At 35.8% G+C, this 7,846-nt stretch overlaps 1 protein-coding gene across 8 annotated transcripts in view; it reads right to left on the bottom strand.

Annotated features, from left to right (window-relative positions):
- LOC109538483 (protein sprint) overlaps positions 1 to 7,846 on the bottom strand; it is a 130,383-nt gene that overhangs the window by 21,053 nt on the left and 101,484 nt on the right. The window lies entirely within an intron of this gene.

Raw genomic sequence — 7,846 nt, 5'->3', positions numbered from 1 at the left:
AGAGAATATCATAAATCACACATTTGTCAACATGCATTTGATAATTGCCATAAAATTCAATGGAATAATTTCACAATTTTAACAAAAGAACAATCCACAAAAAAACGTTAAATTAAAGAAAGCGCACTAATTTCACCAAATCAAAATAATTGTGTTGCTTCATGTTCATTTAATTTAAGTCATTCATGGTTACCTATGCTAAAATCTGAAGTAGACCAGAGAAACATACACCCAAATTAAATTTACACCAAAATTATTAATTAAAATTACCTTTATTAATTTAAACAGTGAGATTAAGTCAAAGTCACATAACTGACAATTTGCACAGGCGAATTATCAGAGCGAATTTTCATATACTGTATTATCCTACTACTGTTACACAATTTATTAACATACTCTTTTTAGGTTCATTTTCTTTTGATAACGATAGCAGAAAATAGCCATCGAAACGTCAAGGTAATTTTTCAAATTAATTTCTCTACTAATTGGAATTTTCTCTTACAGCTTGATTACAGTTCTTGATTACTTTTTGATACATAATTCGTTCTTATTGCGAAATAGGAGCACTATTTATCAATCTGTAATAACAGACTTTTATCAATCTGTAATAAAAAAATTTTGAGGCGAAATACCCAAAAAGAAGTTTGTAAAAAACCTCTCTACATGTTACAACATAGCGCAAACTGGTTGTTAACCACTCTAGAATATTAATTTCCAATTCATCCCTTTCTCCCCCTAATTTCATTGTTAGTTAACTTCCTCCGCATTAATTTGAACGTAGAAATGAGCGCTCCAGATAATCCGCTTAGGAGTTGGAGTTAATTTTAATAAAGCTCCCCAGCCAGACTGCATGTAGCTACAACCAGCACACGTGGATCAAGCTCAATTGAAAGCAGCAGCTCTAATAAACGTTTACCATTTTATTGAACCTGTTCCAGATGCCCCAGTTATACCTAAGCTGTCTTTTCCCCGAGCTGTCGCTCGCCATCATCAATAAAATGATAGGAAGCTTTTAATGCCATTAATAAAGAGGTTCGACAGCTTTTATGTCGGCCTCAATTTTGAGTTTGCTTCGTTCTTTTCCCCGGGAAATCAGGTCACAAGGAAAGTGGCTGCCAAAGAGTGAAGCCGATGGAAGAAGCCTCTAGGTAATAGGGGTTAACGCTTTATTTACCCGAGTATTTGGGCATTTAGAGCCTTGATAGATGATGGGAGTAATTTGGAGTGAAGGCATCTTCGTGAGTGCTTGCGCCCATTTTTTAGCCGCCTTAACAGTTAAAAATCTGTAAATTTATACCGCTGTTGTTTTCCACCTAAACGATTGGCGAAATCTCCATTTTCGCAGACTGATCCAATTTGGCCAGAGCGTGTTCAGTTTACCCTTTAGTGACTGTATTTCGTTCCCTATTAAAAATCCCCACATCCCACTATCTATGCGAGCGTTACTAATTTAATATGAATGTGGCGCAATGAAACCGACGTTTCGCCAATTAAGTGAGTACCCGATGGATGAAAAAGGGACTGCAGCTGTCCCAAAATGCGCCGCAACCTCTCGGAATAGACGCCAAAAAGTCATTATTTTATTGACTAATTAGGCGATAATTTTATGTTGATACCGGCGTTTATGGCGCCGAGTTCTTCGCGCAAAAATGAACAAATAATCTCCAACTTGAGAACTTCTGGTTGCTGCTCAACAATTTAATTTGCGCCATTAGAGAATTTTTCGGTTGTTTTGCCGTATTCTGCAAGCTCTCATTTGACTTATTTTATCAACTTTTTGGTACGTTCCGGACTATAAAGAGACGTTTCCAGGTTGCCATCAAAGTAGAGATTTAGTCTTAGAATTTCAAGTGTTGGAAAAATTAGAAAAACCAGAAAATGAAAAAGTTCTAGATTGATAACATTTTTCTGCTTAACAGATAAACTCAAAAGTACAAATATTCCTGTTGCAGACAGAAAATCCATACCTCTAAAATACGTAGAGCGAATCTGCTTTCTTTCCGGTTTCTCTAGCCAAGTATTTTATTTCAAGATTTTTTCATGCTTTTTAACATATCGAAAACGAATTAAGCTAATTTGGCGATGGCAGATTTTGCAGGCAAAATTTCACAATTTGCACCCTAAGGAATGTTTCAAATCAGCTAAATAGTTGGAGACAATGAGGACATTTAACTCATATTAAGCAACGGTCAAACAGATTGTTAAACACAGTTTGCAAAAACTAATCGCCATTTCCAAGGCATCAAAAAATAATGCACACCAATGTTTGTTGGCTTCGGGCGACACGCTGTGAAGATGCTAGCCACACGTGCTAGCGAAACGTCAGGAATGTACCTGAGAGAAATTACAGCAAAAACATGAAAACACTTGGTTTTAAACGCGGAAAACTCATATTAAACTGAAATAATCAGCGCCTGATTCGAAGAATTTCATAAATGCCAATTTCTCCAGACAACAACACACCTATATAGAAGCCATCTATTTTGAAATAACGAGCCCGTTAACGCCGCCTCAAAGACCATTTCCTCAATCTATTTCTGCAATCTTAAATATCGTTGTGTTCCCAAGGACGTAATGATCTGGAGCCTGGAGCCGGCCGGCAAACATTCCCGACCGCTTTCCTAGTGACTAAAAATATTTATCAGCCAGCTGCTGGTGTGAAGCTCGTAATTGGGTAACATCAATACTAAGCGCCTGTTTAATGGCCTTTAAATCTATGGAATGTGAGGAAAAAATGAGGACTATTGTTGCAGGATCAGAGCGGCAGCAGCTGAGCAATCACCAGATAGTTTGGGGCTTTTTTACGATATTTTTGTGTGAAATCAAATGGCTGGCGCAATCAGCGCCAATCCAAACAGGAGAGGCAATAAAAACAAAGGAAATGATTGACCCATATAGCAAACTAGACAAATAAACGTTCCGTTCAGATTACAATCCTACACAACGCCAACAAACGCAGCAATTACTTTTTGCACACAACAATGCGGCAGGAATAAACGGCTGATTGTTGTTCGTTTAGGCGTGTAATTTGTTTACGCAATTATGCTGTTGTTTGCCTTCATTTGCTGCAAACTTTCCTAGAAGACAATTAGATACGTCTTGGCAATTCACGAGACACAAGGAAATCTAGATATAGAGGCCCAGACGCCTAGATGGTTCTTCATTGTGGCGCTTTTATAAACGTCGCGACGTCTATAAAAGAACGAATCTTGGCGCTGTGCCAAACGGAATTTCGTCAGTTTAAATGTGTTGTCCGTTTAGTGGCCGGAATGTTGATGTTTGAAGAGATGCACCCGGAATATTTGTTTGGATTAAAAATGTTTACAATCGCGGAGGGGATTTATTGGAGAAACAGCTGCATTTTTTCGCATTTTGTCTTTCAATATGACAATCAACAGAAGGACGGCTTGGTAATAAGAATGTTTTATAACCGAAAGCTGGAAATACAATTGCCATATTCACCAGGACGATTTTGTGGAAAGACGAGAAAGAATAACAATGATGAGTGAAGATTTGGAGAACTGAGTTGATCGCAAGATCACAATCGAAGACACAGTTTATAGTGGAAAATATATTTTTTTAATATCGCTCTAAAAACCCTGAAACTTTTATCCAATTCACATTAGATGCTGTTTTTTACGCGCTTTTAGTCAGTCTGAAAATAAACGTTTTTAAACAACTGCAGACTCTTCAACAAAAAATCGCAACTTAATCTGGATCAAGTAGCCATTTGAAATTTATGCAATCGATAGAAGGAGCTTCACTCTAAAAAACCTGAAACTGTCATCCAAATCACATTAAATGCAGTTCTTTGCGCGGTGTGTAAATGTTAGGTTGAAAATAAACGGTATTAAACAACTGCAGACTCTCAAAAAAAAATCGCAACTTTTAATCTGGATCAAGTAGCAATTTGAAATTTCTACAGACGATAGAAAACACTTCACTTTAAAAACCATCAAATTTTCAACCAAATCGCATAAGATCCTGTTCTTTGTGCGGTTTCTAAATGTTGGGCTGAAAATAAACGATTTAAGCAACTGCAGGCTTTCCAATAAAAAATCGCAACTTCTAATCTGGATGCAGTAGCATTTTGAAATTTCTACAGAAGACATAAAATACTTCACCCTAAACACCCGCAAACTTTCAACCCAATCACATCAGACGCTGTTTTTCTTCGCGCGTTCAAATCTATTGCTATTTTGTTAAATATTTAATAAACAAATTCAGCTAAAATTCAAATTATTCATGAATCTCTAAAACGCAATCCTATTGGTTGTGACGTCTCTGGTCATATAAATGGTGGATTGTTTACGTTCTGTGCCTAGTGTTTAGTTGTGTGGTTGTGTTTCATTAATTATTTTGTGGATTTAAATAATTTATAGTTTGTGTTAAACTAAAAAATTGCTTCAGAAGGATGCCTTAAAGCGTCAACAAACAATTTACCATGTACATATTTTTACGCGACGAACGCTTTAATTCAGCCGAATTTAAGAGTGTCAAAGCAGCAGCGTTAGTAAAAATTCGTAAATTTATTAATAGTTATTCTCTCCTTAATATACTAATATGTCTGTATTAGGTAAATAATATATATTTCACTTATTCAATTTAACCTAACCTATATACATGGCTGCTTTAAACCTAAAATGAACTCTTAAATTTGTGTTTTGGGCATCACGAGAACAATATGGTGATATCGGATATGTGGAATTGAAACGAGAGGGTTCTTTGTGCACTGTACAAAGTAGAATTTGCTCAGAACACAGAGTACGATCGAAGGCATATTCTGTCTGCCTCATTATTAGCTTTTTGTTCGTACTTTCATTAAAATGATCCTCGCAACAACACTGATTTTGATTTAGGAACATCACATCTAGCTGCTTTGAGCCATAAAACTTTACGTGCATAATCATGGGGAACGGTTAGAAAGAGTTTGTTTGGAGCACTTATTGAGATATTCTTGCATCCTGGCACAAAACACCACTTATTTTGTGATCCATAAATGTGACTATTTTCCATTATGCAAGATAATAATAATCAATAAAATAATGATAATCACAATAACTTAAATAATAAAACAAAGCCAAAATAACAAAATAAACACGAGACACTTTGTTGATATGACCTGCTACGTCACAAACAGGATAGACAACCGACGATACGGATTCGGCGTTTTTGGCGGAAAATATCTGATTATTTAAACTGGCTTTAAAATTATTATAGACTTTTTTTGCAGAAAAAATGATATCAGTGTAATCTTTGCCATAACTACTTTCTATATATCAACATCAACAAAAAAAAGTGAAAACACCCTATTACCTACAGATTACACTAATGTTATAAAAATGAACATATTTAATGAATCATTTTTAAGAATAGTTCTGACCTAATGCAATGAACATCATACTGTTCTTTGTGCGGCGCGGTTTGTAAATTTTGGGTCGAAATAAACGATTTTGAGCAACTACAGACTCTCCAATAAAAAAATCGCGACTTCCAATCTTTATCAAGTAACGCTTTCAAATTTCTGTAGTCGATAGAAAACACTTAACACTGTAAAAACGCTCAAACTTTCATCCAAATCGCATAAGGTGCTATTTTTTGTAAATCATGAGCTGAAAACGAAGGTGTTCAAGCAACTGCAGACTCTCCAATAAAAAAACCGCAACTTCTAATCTGGGTTAAGGAACGATTTGAAATTTCTGTAGTAGATAGAAGACACTTCACTCTAAAATCCCTCAAACGCACATTGCACAGAATGCTGTTTTTTACAGTCATTGTAAATCTGAAAATGAGCGCTTTTAAGCTAGCGTATAAAACTTCATTCTAACTGCAATAAACTCGAACGATAAAAACTAATGCACTTTTCCACTTCTTACCATTAAATTAGAGCTTATTACTCCAATTTATTAAACGATTTAAATCCAGTGGGTTAATAAGAGATAATAATCCAGCGGTTTAAGTAGAGCAACTTCTTCGCGTTCAAGTACACACACAAATAAAGCGCACGAAACCCTGATGATCCCTGCCAAATAAACATCGTCCATTAAATGGCAAGTTTTCCATTGTCTAAGTCGACGTTAAGAGCCTGAGGGAGGACATTTCTCTTCTCTATCGCGTCGGACGATTGTTTTTAATACAAATGGGACTTTGGGGATACCATTGTCTGGATGGATGAAAAATCTGCATGCGATCTTGCTGGTGTGAGTTGGAGAGAAAAATCTGTCGATTACAAATGGTAAAGTGGCATAAAAAGTTCTTGGAATTTGGCTATAACGAGTGCAGCACAATTGAATGGTACCGATAACAGTACCGGTAGGAACGAAGGCAGACTTTTCACATGGCAATACCAGAGGTGAACGTATCGACGGACTAGCAAGCAAGGTGTGGCCGATTGTGTACAAACTAAAAGAAGTCATACTTGTGGAATTCCTTACTTTTACCTTAACAACACTGATGTCCGATAAAATGCCAGCAAGAGGTGATTATATAAAAGCATGACTAACCTATTCGGGGTCTTTGCAAGCAGCCAGCAAACTTTGGCAGTGCAGATTCATAGTTTGAAAGGGTCAAAATGCCATCAAGAAAAACTAATTTTGGGTGCCAAATCCCAATGATAAGTCTGATCTTTAATCCAAGTGCGAAAGTTACACTGTTGTCTTATTGCAGATTCAAGTTTGGAGCAAGAGAAATAGTTTAAAAATGAAAGTTGTTTATTCCCCAGGCGAATAGGGACAATTTATCTTCACAAAAATTAAGTAGATTAACTGACTGACGACTCAGCTTTAGAGGAAGTGACTCAGTTTAGTCATGATCTATTAAAAAAAATTGAAAATTCACCATCTGCTTATCGTTCACGGCTCAGTTCGCACCAACCCCCCATTTTCCCAGTTAACCCTGCACAAGCAAAACTCCCCTTGTTGCAAACGACAACCCTTATCGGGGATTTCTCGTGTACATGTTGCGGGAATGATGCGAGAATGGCTCTTGAGTGGCTTGCAGAACCAGATTAGAATCAATATAAAATCAATTTAAATGCAAATCGCTCAAAATTCAGTCCAGTTTTTGATTTTCGGACTTTTTCGTTTGGTGTTAATGCCAATTTTTTTGAAAGCAACCCAAAGTTAACACAAACCCAACCTAATCTGTTTTTTGTCTTAAATACTCCTTTTCCAGAAACGCGTCGTTAACTGTGAATTTTTGCCAAAATTTTCCAAACATTTTAGTGCTGATACTGAAGGGTTCTTTTCATGCTGTTAAGATCCTGCTACACAAAAACCCGGTCCGTATTGAACATTTCTGGTAGTTAGAAGGAAAAACCCATTGGCATTTTACATTCAAATTAAATCAAAAATTAATTCCTGGGTTTCAGTCATTTATTGTCTTTGTTTATCAATTAAAATACGTTTCGGTGTATTTTTCCACCATCATCAGTTTTTCTAAAATAACAGATAGTTAAAAAAAAATTTCATTAATTTAAGAAACAATCACAGTTCGTCAACAGCCTCATCATATCACACATTAAAATATATCACAATTGCAACACTTTAAAACATTCTAAAATTAATTAGGCCTAACAGGTGATTAGTCAGGACAATCAAATTTGGCAAGAGACTAGAATTCTTTGTTACATGTGTAGCGTTGTTGCTGCTTTAAGCCTTGGCATAGATTTGGAGTATTAATTTTGTCCATTTTGGACACAAAGCGAATAAAATACTGTTTATATTGATTTCTTTTACTTTCGGCTATTTTTCTTTGTATTCTGAGGATATTATTTTTGGTTTGCAAAATTCTTCAATATACCGGGTGTTAGTTAATATTCTATGTTTATTTAATTTAATTAATGTAT

Source organism: Dendroctonus ponderosae, unplaced genomic scaffold (genome assembly GCF_020466585.1).
Source record: "Dendroctonus ponderosae isolate FM_Combo_2020 unplaced genomic scaffold, Dpon_F_20191213v2 Dpon_F_20191213_1, whole genome shotgun sequence".
Lineage (NCBI taxonomy): Eukaryota > Metazoa > Arthropoda > Insecta > Coleoptera > Curculionidae > Dendroctonus > Dendroctonus ponderosae.
The sequence above is the reverse complement of the archived record's forward strand: the minus strand, read 5'-3'. Positions and strand labels throughout refer to the sequence as shown.